This window comes from Salvelinus sp. IW2-2015, unplaced genomic scaffold (genome assembly GCF_002910315.2).
Source record: "Salvelinus sp. IW2-2015 unplaced genomic scaffold, ASM291031v2 Un_scaffold1587, whole genome shotgun sequence".
Classification (NCBI taxonomy): Eukaryota; Metazoa; Chordata; class Actinopteri; order Salmoniformes; family Salmonidae; genus Salvelinus; species Salvelinus sp. IW2-2015.
In genome coordinates, this window is record NW_019943011.1 from 103727 (window position 1) to 117622 (window position 13896).

The following is a 13896-nucleotide window of genomic DNA, read 5'->3' on the forward strand; positions in this document are numbered from 1 at the left end:
AATATTTGTTGTAATATTTGTTCTATCTTTTCAGGGGGATGAAATTGAAATTGTATTCAGCTCTGCAATGCTTGTTTGAAGAAGAGAGATACTTTGAAAAAAGTATTAATTTTCAATTAATCGAAAATGTGTCATGGCAATCTGCACAAAGGCAAAAAGGCCATTTTTAAACAACGGATGAGCTTTTCTTATTAATCTACTTGAGAACCATTTAGGGTTCAAATAAAACTGTTGAATGAGTGAAGCTTTCAGAGAGAGAGGTTTAGTGCTTTTATAATTAATAATCTCAACCCACACAATTCATATTCATTATGTAGATTTTGTCTGGTTTTGCGTCCCAAATAAAGCGAAATATTTTTTGCTCGTATGATTTGAAAAACGAATCATCAGGAGTAGGCAGCGCCATCAGTAAGTGAGTAAACTTCTGAGTGCTTTGCATTTTGCTAGTATTTTTGCATCACAACATTGAAGTGTAAGAGGCCTCCAGTTTTTTAGATAGACTGGGTCTTTATATTTGCCATCTGGGTCTTGTTTTAATAATAGAGAAATCAGACCTTCCTGCTYAGMACCTGACAGACTACCATTTCTATAGGAGTAGTTAGAACAATCTAACAATAGAGCTTTTAGTATATCAAAAAAGACTTGTTATACCTCTATGCCATCAAGCCCTGGGGTTTTTCCAGACTGAAAGGATTTAATAGCCTCAAAAAGTTKTTCCTCTGTAATTTGGCCTTCGCATTGGTCTTTCTGTGCATTTGTTAATTTTAAATMTTTTATATTATTTGGAAATAATTCCTTACAATAATCTTTATACAGTGGGAAAGGATGAGATGGAAAAGAGAACATTTGCCTAAAATAATTAGCTTCCTCTTTTAAAACATCCTTCGGAGAATCATAGATGACTCCGTCTTCAGTAACGAGTTTCTGTAAATTATTTTTGGCAGCGTTTCTGAATTGGAGATTAGCATTTTTCTCCATATTCCATCCAGTTTGCTTAATTTTTGTAATAGATTACATTAGATCGTTCTGGAATAAGTTCCTCAAGTTCTTTTTGTTTTCCCTCTAACTTATTTTGTATCTCTGTAGTATCGTTTTTATTGCCATCTACCTGTAGTATTAGTTAATGGATTTCCCTTGTTAGTCTTGTTTCTTTAGCCAGAAACTGCTTTTTTATTATTGATGAATATTGAATTGAATGACCCCTGAAGGTACATTTAAAGGTATCCCAAACAATAAGGGGATTTGCTTCACCTATTATTATACTGGKAAAAAACCATTAAAAATAATTTCGTTTTAGTTAAAAATAAGTTGTCCTCCAGTAAACTTTGATTAAATTTCCAAAATCCCTGTCCACGTGGAAAATTTATAAGAGTTATGTGAATGCCATTTAGATGATGATCCGATACCATTCTGTCTCCTATGAAAACTTTTTTAACCTTTGATGCAAGAGAGAAAGAGACTAGAAAGTAGTCAAGATGACTATACAAGTCACCTCCATGTATATCTCACTAGGTCGGGGATTTTTAGTCTCCAAATATCCACTATTTCTAATGTGTCCATAATATTTGTGATTTCCTTAAAGGGCACGGCGATGATAGTTTGTAGAGTGATTACCTTTACAGTCCATTGAGGTACTTAACACTGTGTTATYGTCTCCTACCGTAATGATTAGATCATTTGTTGCCTGTAAGTTCAATAAATTGGTATAAATGTTTTCGAAGAAGTGTGGATCATCCTGATTTGGACCATATAGATTAATGAGGGAAATCTCTTTTTCGTCCACTTTCATATTCAAAAGGATCCACCTTCCTTGTGAATCATTCCTGACTATTTGCACATTCAGATCGACATTTTTGTTAATTAATATCATCACACTTCATCACTACTTGTTTTTGTAAGAAGTGTTGACATGTTGAATGCACCGAGCTGTCTGTCTAAACTACTGGCAAACAGATCGGACACCCATGCGTACCCCACAAGACATGCCACCAGAGGTCACAATCCCCCAAGTCCAGAACAGACTATGGGAGGCTCACAGTACTACATAGAGCCATGACTACATGGAACTCTATTCCACATCAAGTAACTGATGCAACCAGTACAATTTAGATTTAAAAAACAGATAAAAATACACCTTATGGAACAGCGGGGACTGTGAAGAGACACACACACAGGAACAGACATACACACACAATCACCAGCACTCAGACTCTACACACGTATACATTGTAATATTGTTGTATGGTGGTATTATACATTTAGTATTGTAGATATGTAGTGGTGTACTATGTAGTGATGATATATGATGTGCTGTTATATCTGTTGTTTTATATGTAAGTGCCTTAATGTGTTTTGGACCCCAGGAAGTGTAGCTGCTGAGGATCCCTAATAAATACAAATACTGCTCTGTGCACATTGCTGCACCGATAATGTGAAGAAATAGCCTCATAGTTTATCAACATTTTAAGCTAAACGTTCTGCTGATCAGCCACATTGCGTAAATATGTATATATTTTAAAAWTTTTAATAGTTGTATTAATTTGGGATCTATCGCTTCCACAGGTGGTTGGTGGCACCTTATTTGGGGAGGACGGATTGGTAGTAATGGCTGGAGCTGGAATAAGTGGAATGGTATCAAACACATTTATTTGCCTGACACATTTTCGTGACCGCCACAGCCCTACCCCTTCCCTAACCCTAGTGTTGGGACAAATATTTAAAAAAAAAAAAGTACATTCTGTAAATGAATGCCAGTTAGTTGTTCATCTGCAGTGTAACTTCTCTAACCTGAACAGCTCAAACTCCTAAGTAACACCCTACATTACAYTCCAACAGTACCACAGTTGTGTGTCATTTTGTAGTAAAGCAAAAGGACTTCACAGCAGCATATTTAAAACTGTTGAATAAATGYTATTGCTGTTGGAAGTTGGCACCAATATGGTTCCATAGGTCCTCTACTGTTGAAGAAATTGTATTTCTGTTGGAAGTTCAAATCAAATCAAAAGCATATCAAACTTTATTTGTCACATGCGCCGAATACAACAAGTGTTGACCTTACCGTGAAATGCTTAGTTACAAGCACCAATATGGTTCCGTAGGTCATCTACGAGGCCTTATTCAGTCGTGCTGATAAATGAAACACCAGGATCTAAGCTTGTTAGAAATAGACAACCGTAGGGTTAAATATAATGTCAACTAAGTACTCAGGAGGTAAGGATTGTAGCAAGTGGAGGGGATATCGTTCAGTATAAGCAAGCATCCAAATGTATGATTCTGGAAGTTTTGTTAGCCGTAGAAATTATTGAAGACAGGTCGTTTCAAGACGCTATAAAACTTTATATGGCTCGACGTTTGGATGCCAGCAGTATCATGATAAAGCTGTCGAACCACTTCCTTTATTTAATCAACAGGAAATCTGTACGTTTATTTAGAATGGTTGTATTGATTAAATTGTTAAGGCAACCCCAAAAAAACATGTTTAAAATTTATTCGGGACGGTAGAGCTAACGTGCGCTAATGTTATTAACATGAGGTTGTAAGTAACAAGAACATTTCCCAGGACATAGACATATCTGATATGGGCAGAAAGCTTAAATTCTTGTTAATCTAACTGCACTGTCCAATTTACAGTAGCTATTACAGTGAAAGAATACCATGCTATTGTTTGAGGAGAGTGCACCGTTATGAACATGAAAAGTTATTAATAAACCAATTAGGCACATTTGGGCAATCTCGATACAAAATTTTGAACAGAAATGCAATGGCTCATTGGATCAGTCTAAAACMTTGCACATACATTGCTGTCATCRCGTGGCCAAAATGTATATTGCACCTGGGCTGGAATAATACATTATGGCCTTTCTCTTGCATTTCAAAGARGATGGTACAAAAACAATACAAAAGAACGGTTGGGTTTTCAGAACCCCAAAAGTAGTCTAATGWRGAGATCAGTCCCAAKCCACGGGACACGTGTGAATTTAGAATGTCCGGTCACTTTCAACATCCAGTCTAAAACAAACTATGGAACATCTTTAGTGACTCAGAAACCTGGATGTTTTTACTTTGTAAAAATTTATTTTTTCTCAAACATTTGCTTATGATTATAAATATCTATAACGTACCATAATTGTTTTGAAAAACAACAATTCCATTCCATTTATTTAGAATAAGAGGATATACAATACATCTATTCAGTTTCTTGAAATATTTTAGCCTGAATACAAATAGGAATGCATAGAATCCTAGTCACCAGCCAGAGAACGCCACTAAAGTTCAATACCCGTCTGTTTATGGTATAAGGGCTTGCTTCTGTCAACAGCACTTATACATCCTCTCTTAAAAGACCTCTAAGAACAATGTATCACTTGGTGACAAAGTGTGTTTTAAGACCGTTACAGAGGAAGACTAGAGAGAGCTGTGGTGACTGTGAGAGGAGGAGGAAGACTAGAGAGAGCTGTGGTGACTGTGAGAGGAGGAGGAAGACCAGAGAGAGCTGTGGTGACTGTGAGAGGAGGAGGAAGACTAGAGAGAGCTGTGGTGACTGTGAGAGGAGGAGGAAGACTAGAGAGAGCTGTGGTGACTGTGAGAGGAAGAGGAAGACTAGAGAGAGCTGTGGTGACTGTGAGAGGAGGAGGAAGACTAGAGAGAGCTGTGGTGACTGTGAGAGGAGGAGGAACCTAAGAGAGCTGTGGTGGACTGTGAGAGGAGGCAGGAAGACTAGAGAGAGCTGTGGTGACTGTGAGGAGGAGGAGACTAGAGAGAGCTGTGTGACTGTGAGAGAGGAGGAGGACTAGAGAGAGCTGTGGTGATGTGAGAAGGAAGACTAGAGAGAGCTGTGGTGACTGTGAGAGGAGGAGGACTAGAGAAGCTGTGGTGACTGTGGAGGAGGGGAGACTAAGAGAGCTGGGGTGGACTGAGAGGAGGGACTAGAGAGAGTGTGGTGACTGTGAGAGGAGAGGAGACTAGAGAGAGCTGTGGTGACTTGAGAGGAGGAGAAGCTAGAGAGAGCTGTGGTTGATGGAGAGGAGGAGACTAGAGAGATGCTGTGGTGACTGTGAGAGGAGGAGGACAGAGAGCTGTGGTGACTGTGAGAGGAGGAGGACTAGAGAAGAGCTGTGGTGCTGTGAGAGGAGGAGGAAGACTAGAGAGAGCTGTGTGACTGTGAGAGGAGAGGACTAGAGAGAGCTGTGGACTGTGAGAGGGGAGGAGGAAGACTAGAGAGAGCTGTGGTGACTGTGAGAGGAGGAGGAAGATAGAGAGAGCTGTGGTGACTGTGAGAGGAGGAGGAAGACTAGAGAGAGTGGGTGACTGTGAGAGGAGGAGGAAACTAGAGAGAGCTGTGTGACTGGTGAGAGGAGGAGACTAGAGAGAGCTGTGGTGACTGTGAGAGGAGAGGAAGACTAGAGAGAGCTGTGGTGACTGTGAGAGGAGGAGGACTAGAGAGAGCTGTGGTGACTGTGAGAGGAGGAGGACTAGAAGAGCTGTGGTGACTGTGAGAGGAGGGAGGACTAGAGAGAGCTGTGTGAGACTGTGAGAGGAGGAGACTAGAGAGAGCTGTGGTGACTGTGAGAGGAGAGAGACTAGAGGAGCTGTGGTGACTGTGAGAGGAGGAGAAGACTAGAGAGAGCTGGTGGTGACTGTGAGAGGAGGAGGAGGCTTAGAGAGAGCTGTGGTGACTGTGAGAGGAGAGGAAGACTGAAGAGAGCTGTGGTGACTGTGAGAGGAGGAGGAAGACTAGAGAGACTGTGGTGACTGTGAGAGAGAGGAGGAAGACTAGAGAGAGCTGTGGTGACTGTGAGAGAAGAGAAGACAAGAGAGAGCTGTGGTGACTGTGAGAGGAGGAGAAGACTAGAGAGAGCTGTGTGACTGTGAGAGGAGGAGAGACTAGAGAGAGCTGTGGTGACTGTGAGAGGAGGAGAAGACTAGAGAAGCTGTGGTGACTGTGAGAGAGAGAAGACTAGAGAGGCTGTGGTGACTGTGAGAGAGGAGGAAACTAGAGGACGGGAGAAGGAAAGAGAGCTGTGGTGACTGTGAGAGGAGGAGGAAGACTAGAGAGAGCTGTGTGATGAGAGAGGAGAGACTAAGAAGCTGTGGTGACTGTGAGAGCAAGAGGAAGACTAGAGAGAGCTGTGTGACTGTGAGAGGAGGAGGAAGACTAGAGAGAGCTGTGGTGACTGTGAGAGCAGGAGGAGGACTAGAGAGAGCTGTGGTGACTGTGAGAGCAGAGAAGACTAGAGAGAGCTGTGGTGACTGTGAGAGCAGAGGAGACTAGAGAGAGCTGTGGTGACTGTGAGAGGAGGAGGAAGACTAGAGAGAGCTGTGGTGACTGTGAGAGCAAGAGGAGATGAGAGAGAGCTGTGGTGACTGTGAGGAGGAGGATGAGAGAGAGCTGTGTGACTCGTGAGATGGAGGAGACTAGAGAGAGCTGTGGTGACTGTGAAGGAGGAGGAACTAGAGGCTGTGGTGACTGTGAGATGAGGAGGACTAGAGAGAGCTGTGGTGACTGTGAGTGAGGAGGAAGCACTAGAGAGAGCTGTGGTGACTGTGAGATGAGGAGGAAGACTAGAGAGAGCTGTGGTGACTGTGAAGCACCAGAAGGAGGAGAGAGGAGGAAGATGAGGAAAAGGTCTCTCCTCTGCTCCACTCAAGTGATACACACAGAGAGAACATATAGGTTGCATCCCAAATCTCTACACTTGCACTTTCACACTTCCTGTCATTGATCTCAAAGTATTTAATTGGTGTAATCATTGCCTAGAGGGTTTCCACCGTGGTTAAATGTATGATGGGACTTCTGGAAAAGGGTGAAAAGACAATCGGGATGTAGAAATAGAGAACATAGAGTAGGCAAGACGGGTCACATGGCCTCATGGCATGGTTCCATTATCCTTACATCAACTCAGTCTTCTTGGTCGATGGAGATTTGGGTCTTGGCTCCCTCCCATTCATGTATATTCACCTTCTCATCAAGATGCTCAAGTTCGTTGTTTGTTCTTTTATACATTTTCTCCATATATTATATATTAAACATTCCACTATAATTMCTTTCCGTCCCAGACAATCCTATTCTTTCTCAACAACCTTTCTGCGTTGCATTCTGTAAATTCTGAGTCCATCAAACAGGAAGTGCAACAGGAAGTGACGTCATCATCATTCGGGTGATTTGACCTGCATTTTCTGTCCGTTGACAATGATCTTTAGAACGTTGGTGAGGTCCATCATCTTTCCCAACATCTCCATGATGTCTTGGTGGTCCCTGGCTCCTTCGATAAACTCCTCCAGAGTCAACTCACCTGGAGGTGTGAACAATTCAAACATATATAGAACAAGATACACATTGGCTTCCTAGAGGATAGCAATTAAAACATTAAAAAGCTAACTTAAATTCCACCCCCGCTAGAATACCTATCTGTACTATGGGTAAGATCAWCCATTTCAATAAATGTACTTCTCTAAATGTTGATCATTCTTACCTTCGTTATTTATGTCAACCTTCTCATAGATGAGGGTCACAATCTCCTCCGTAGGAGGGTCATAACATCTGGTGATGTCCTGGATAGCCTGAAGTAACCAAAACAGAACAAAGAGCTGAAGTCACAGAGAATATCACTACAAATAAGTATTTTTAGACTTTCATGTCGTCCTCTGGGACTCTATCGTCCTCCGGGGTTCTATCGTCCTCTGGGACTCTGTCGTCCTCCGGGGTTCTATCGTCCTCCGGGGTTCTGTCGTCCTCCGGGGTTCTGTTGTCCTCCGGGGTTCTGTCGTCCTCCGGGGTTCTGTCGTCCTCTTTAAAAAACGATAAAAAAACACTTATGGAACAGCGGGACGTGAAGAGACACACACGACAGGAACAGACATACACACACAATCACCAGCACTCAGACTCTACACCACGTATACATGTAATTGTTGTATGCTGGTATATACACTTTAGTATTGTAGATAGTGTAGTGGTGTACTATGTATGGTGTATGATATTATGATGTGCTGTTTATCTGTTGTTTTATATGTAAGTGCTTAATGTGTTTTGGACCCAGGAAGTGTAGCTGCTGAGGATCCCTAATAAATACAAATACTGCTCTGTGCACATTGCTGCACCGATAATGTGAAGAAATTAGCCTCATAAGTTTATCAACATTTTAAGCTAAACGTTCTGCTGATCAGCCACATTGCCGTAATATATGTAGTATATTTTAAAATTTTAATAGTTTATTAATTTGGATCTATCGCTTCCAGGTGGTTGGTGGCACTATTTGGAGGACGGATGTAGTATGGCTGGAGCTGGATAAGTGGAATGGTATCAAACACATTTATTTGCTGAACATTTTCGTGTACCGCACAGCCTACCTTCCTAACCTAGTGTTGGACAAATATATAAAAAAAGTACATTGTGTAAATGAATGCCCAGTTTAGTTGTTCATCTGCAGTGTAACTTCTCTAACGAACAGCTCAAACTCCTAAGTACACCTCACATACAATCCAACAGTACCACGTTGTGTGTCATTTTTGTATCAGCAAAGGACTTCACAGCAGCATATTTAAAGACGTTGAATAAATGATATTGCTGTTGGAAGTTGCACCAATATGGTTCCATATGGTCCTCTACTGTTGAAGAATTGTATTTCTGTTGGAAGTTCAAATCAAGTCAAAGCATCTCAAACTTTATTTGTCACATGCGCCGAATACAACAAGTGTTGACCTTACCGTGAAATGCTTAGTTAACAAGCACCAATATGGTTCCGTGGTCATCTACGAGGCTTATTCAGTCGTGCTGAAAATGAAACCAGATCTAAGCTTGTTAGAATAGACAACCGTAGGGTTAAATATAATGTCAACTAGTATCAGGAGGTAAGGATTGTAGCAAGTGGAGGGGATATCGTCAGTATAAGCAAGCACCAAATGTATGATTCTGGAAGTTTTGTTAGCCGTAGAAATTATTGAGAGCAGGTCGTTTCAAGACTCATAAAACTTATAGTGCTCGACGTTTGGATGCCAGCAGTATCATGCAAAGCTGTCGAACACTTCCTTTATTTAATCACAGAAATCTGTCCGTTTATTTAGAATGGTTGTATTGATTAAATTGTTAAGGCACCCAAAAAAACATGTTTAAATTATTCGGGACGGTAGAGCTACGTGCGCTAATGTTACTTGAACATGAGGTTGTAAGTACAAGAACATTTCCAGGACATAGACATATCTGATAGGCAGAAAGCTTAATTCTGTTTAATCTAACTGCACTGTCCAATTTACAGTAGCTATTACATGAAAGAATACCATGCCTATTGTTTGGAGGAGAGGCACCGTTATGAACATGAAAAGTTATTAAATAAACCAATTAGGCACATTGGGCAATCTCGATACAAAAGTTTTGAACAGAAATGCAATGCTCATTGGATCAGTCATAAACGTTGCACATACATTGTCTGTCATCTCGTGGCCAAAATGTATATTGCACTGGCCTGGAAATACATTATGGCCTTCCTCTTGCATTTCAAGATGATGGTACAAAAACAATACAAAAGAACGGTTGGGTTTTCAGAACCCCAAAGTAGTCTAATGTTTGAGATCAGTCCCACCCACGGGACACGTGTGAATTTAGAATGTCCGTCACTTTCAAAATCCAGTCTAAAACAAACTATGGAACATCTTTAGTGACTCAGAAACCTGGATGTTTTTACTTTGTAAAAATTTATTTTTTCTCAAACATTTGCTTATGATTATAAATATTTATAACGTACCATAATTGTTTGAAAAACACAATTCCATTCCATTATTATAAAAGAGGATATACAATACATCTATTCAGTTTCTGTAAATATTTTAGCCTGAATACAAATAGGAATGCATAGAATCCTAGTCACCAGCCAGGAAACGCCACTAAAGTTCAATACCCGTCTGTTTATGGTATAAGGGCTTGCTTCTGTCAACAGCACTTATACATCCTCTCTTAAAAAGCCTCTAGAACAATGTATACTGGTGACAAGTGTGTTTTAGACGTTACAGAGGAGGACTAGAGAGAGCGTGGTGACTGTGAGAAGAGGAGGAGGAATAGAGAGAGCTGTGGTGACTGTGAGATCAGGAGGACTAGAGAAGAGCTGTGGTGACTGTGAGAGGAGGAGGACTGAGAGAGCTGTGGTGACTGTGAATCAGGAGACTAGAGAGGCTGTGGTGACTGTGAGGAGGACAGGAGAGGGACTAGAGAGAGCTTGGTGACTGTGAGATCAGGAGGACTAGAGAGAGCTGTTGGTGACTGTGAGAGGAGGAGGAAGACTAGAGAGAGCTGTGGTGACTGTGAGGAGGAGCAGGAGGAGGACCAGAGAGAGCTGTGGTGACTGTGAGATGAGGAGGAGGACTAGAGAGAGCTGTGGTGACTGTGAGAGAAGACTAGAGAGGTGTGGGATGTGAGAGGAGGAGGAACACTAGAGAGACTGTGTGACTGTGTGGAGGAGGAGGAGGACTAGAGAGAGCTGTGGTGACTTGAGAGGAGGAGGAAGACTGAGAGAGCTGTGGTGACTGGAGAGGAGAGACTAGAGAGAGCTGTGGTGATGTGAGAGGAGGAGGACTAGAGAGAGCTGTGGTGACTGTGAGAGGAGGAGGACTAGAGAGAGCTGTGGTGACTGTGGAAGGAGGAGGAAGACTAAGAGAGCTGTGGTGACTATGAGAGGAGGAGGAAGACTAGAGAGAGCGTGGGTGACGTGAGAGGAGGAGGGACTAGAGAGAGCTGTGGTACTGTGGGAGAGGAGAGGACTAGAGAGAGCTGTGGTGACTGTAGGAGGAGGAGGACTAGAGAGAGCTGTGGGACTGTGAGAGGAGGAGGAACACGTAGAGAGAGCTGTGGTGACTGTGAGAGGAGGAGGACTAGAGAGAGCTGTGGTGACTGTGAGAGGAGGAGGAGGAAGACTAGAGAGAGCTGTGGTGACTGAGAGGAGGAGGAAGACAGAGAGAGCTGTGGGTACTGTGAGAGGAGGAGGAAGACTACAGAGAGCTGTGGTGACTGTGAGAGGAGGAGAAACTAGAGAGAGCTGTGTGACTGTGAGAGGAGGAGGGAGGACTAGGAGGAGCTGTGGTGACTTGAGAGGAGGAGGAAACTAAGAGAGCTGTGGTGACTGTGAGAGGAGGAGGACTAGAGAGAGCTGTGGTGACTGTGAGAGGAGGAGACTAGAGAGAGCTGTGGTGGACTGTGAGAGAGAGGATAGAGGAGAGCTGTGGTGACTGTGAGAGGAGGAGAAGACTGAGAGAGCTGTGGTGACTGTGAGAGGAGGGGAGACTAGAGAGAGCTGTGGTGACGTTGAGAGGAGGAGAAGACTAGAGAGACTGTGGGTGACTGTGAGAGGAGAGGAGACTGAGAGACTGTGGTGACTGTGAGAGGAGAGGAGACTAGAGAGAGCTTGGTGACTGTGAGAGGAGGAGGAAGATAGAAGAGCTGTGGTGACGTGTGAGAGCAAGAGGAAGACAGAAGAGAGCTGTGACTGTGAGAGCAAGAGGAGACTAGAGAGGCTGTGGTACTGTGAGGGGAGGAAGACTAGAGAGAGCTGTGGTGACTGTGAGAGGAGGAAGACTAGAGAGAGCTGTGGTGACTGTGAGAAGAGGAGGAAGACTAGAGAGAGCGGTGGTGACTGTGAGAGCAGAGGAAGACTAGAGAGAGCTGTGGTGACTGTGGAGAGGAAGGGAGACTAGAGAGAGCTGTGGTGACTGTGAAGAGGAGGAAGACTAGAGAGAGCTTGTGACTGAGAGGAGAGGAGACTAGAGAGAGCTGTGGTGACTGTGAGAGCAAGAGGAAGACTAGAGAGAGCTGTGGTGACTGTGAGAGGAGAGACTAGAGAGAGCTGTGTGACTGTGAAGCAGGAGGAGGACTAGAGAGAGCTGTGGTGACTGTGAGACAAGAGGAAGACGAGAGGAGCTGTGGTGACTGTGAGAGAGGAGGAGACTAGAGAGAGCTGTGGTGACTGTGAGAGGAGGAGAAGACTAGAGAGAGCTGGTGACTGTGAGAGCAAGAGGAGGATAGAGAGAGCTGTGGTGACTGTGGAGGAGGATAGAGAGAGCTGGTGGTGACTGTGAGATGAGGAGGACTAGAGAGAGCTGTGGTGACTGTGAGAGGAGAGAAGACTAGAGAGCTGTGTGCTGTGAAGAGGAGACTAGAGAGAGCTGTGGTGTGTGAGATGAGGAGGAAGACAGAGAGAGCTGTGGTGACTGTGAGATGAGGAGAAGACTAAGAGAGCTGTGGTGACTGTGAGAGCACCAGAAGAGGAAGAGGAGGAAGATGAGGAAAAGGTCTCTCCTCTGCTCCACTCAAGTGATACACACAGAGAGAACATATAGGTTGCATCCAAATCTCTACACTTGCACTTTCACACTTCCTGTCATTGATCTCAAGTATTAATGGGTGTAATCATTGCCTAGAGGGTTTCCACCGTGGTTAAATCATGATGGGACTCTGGAAAGGGTGAAAAGACAATCGGGATGTAGAAATAGAGAACATAGAGTAGGCAAGACGGGTCACATGGCCTCATGGCATGGTTCCATTTCTTACATCAACTCAGTCTTCTTGGTCATGGAGATTTGGGTCTTGGCTCCTCCCATTCATGTATATTCACCTTCTCATCAAGATGCTCAAGTTCGTTGTTGTTTCTTTATACATTTTCTCATATATTATATATTAACATCCCATATAATTGCTTCTCGTCCAGACAATCCTATTCTTTCTCAACAACCTTTCTGCGTTGCATTCTGTAAATCTGAGTCCATCAAACAGGAAGTGCACAGGAAGTGACGTCATCATCATTCGGTGATTTGACCTGCATTTTCTGTCCGTTGACAATGATCTTTAGAACGTTGGTGAGGTCCATCATCTTTCCAACATCTCCATGATGTCTTGGTGGTCCTGGCTCCTTCGATAAACTCCTCCAGAGTCAACTCACCTGGAGGTGTGAACAATTCAAACATATATAGAACAAGATACACATTGGCTTCCTAGAGGATAGCAATTAAACATTAAAAAGCTAACTTAAATTCACCCCCGCTAGAATACCTATCTGTACTATGGGTAAGATACCATTTCATAAATGTACTTCTCTAAATGTTGATCATTCTTCCTTCGTTATTTATGTCAACCTTCTCATAGATGAGGTCACAATCTCCTCCGTAGGAGGGTCATAACATCGTGGATGTCCTGGATAGCCTGAAGTAACCAAAACAGAACAAAGAGCGGAAGTCACAGAGAATATCATATAGAATAAGTATTTAGACTTCATGTCGTCCTCTGGACCTATCGTCTCCGGGGTTCTATCGCCTCTGGACTCTGTCGTCCTGGTTTCGCTCGCCGGGGTTCTATCGTCCTCCGGGACTCTGTCGTCCTCGGGGTTCTGTCGTCCTCCGGACTCTGCGTCTCCGGGTTCTGTCGTCCTCCGGGGTTCGTCGTCCTCCGGTGGTTTCTGTCGTCCTCCGGGGTTCTGTCGTCCTCCGGGCTCTGTCGTCCTCCGGGATCGGTCGTCCTCCGGGACTGCTGTCGTCCTCCGGGTTCTGTCGTCCTCCGGGACTCTGTCGTCTCTGGGGTTCTGTCGTCTCCGGGACGGTCGTCCTCCGGGACTCGGTCGTCTCTCGGGTGTGTCGTCCTCCGGGACTCTGTCGTCCTCTGGGTTCTGTCGTCCTCGGACTCGTCGCCTCTCGGACTCGGTCGTCTCCGGGACTCTGTCGCCTCCGGTCTCGTCCTCCGGACTCTGTCGTCCTGGGGGGGTCTGGTCGCCCGGACTCGTTCGTCATCTCGGGACTCGGTCCCGTTCTCCGGACTCGGTCGTCCTCCGGGACTCTGTCGTCCTCCGACTCTGTGTCCTCCGGGACTCAGTCGTCCTCTGGGGTTCTGTCGTCTCGAGCTTCTGTCGTCTTGGGGATCTGTCG

The 13896-nt window shown here is 44.1% G+C and overlaps 1 pseudogene; it reads right to left on the reverse strand.

The window, feature by feature from the left end:
• Positions 1–6468: 6468 nt before the first annotated feature.
• LOC112071335 (guanylyl cyclase-activating protein 1-like) overlaps positions 6469–13896 on the reverse strand; it is a 20246-nt pseudogene continuing 12818 nt past the window's right edge.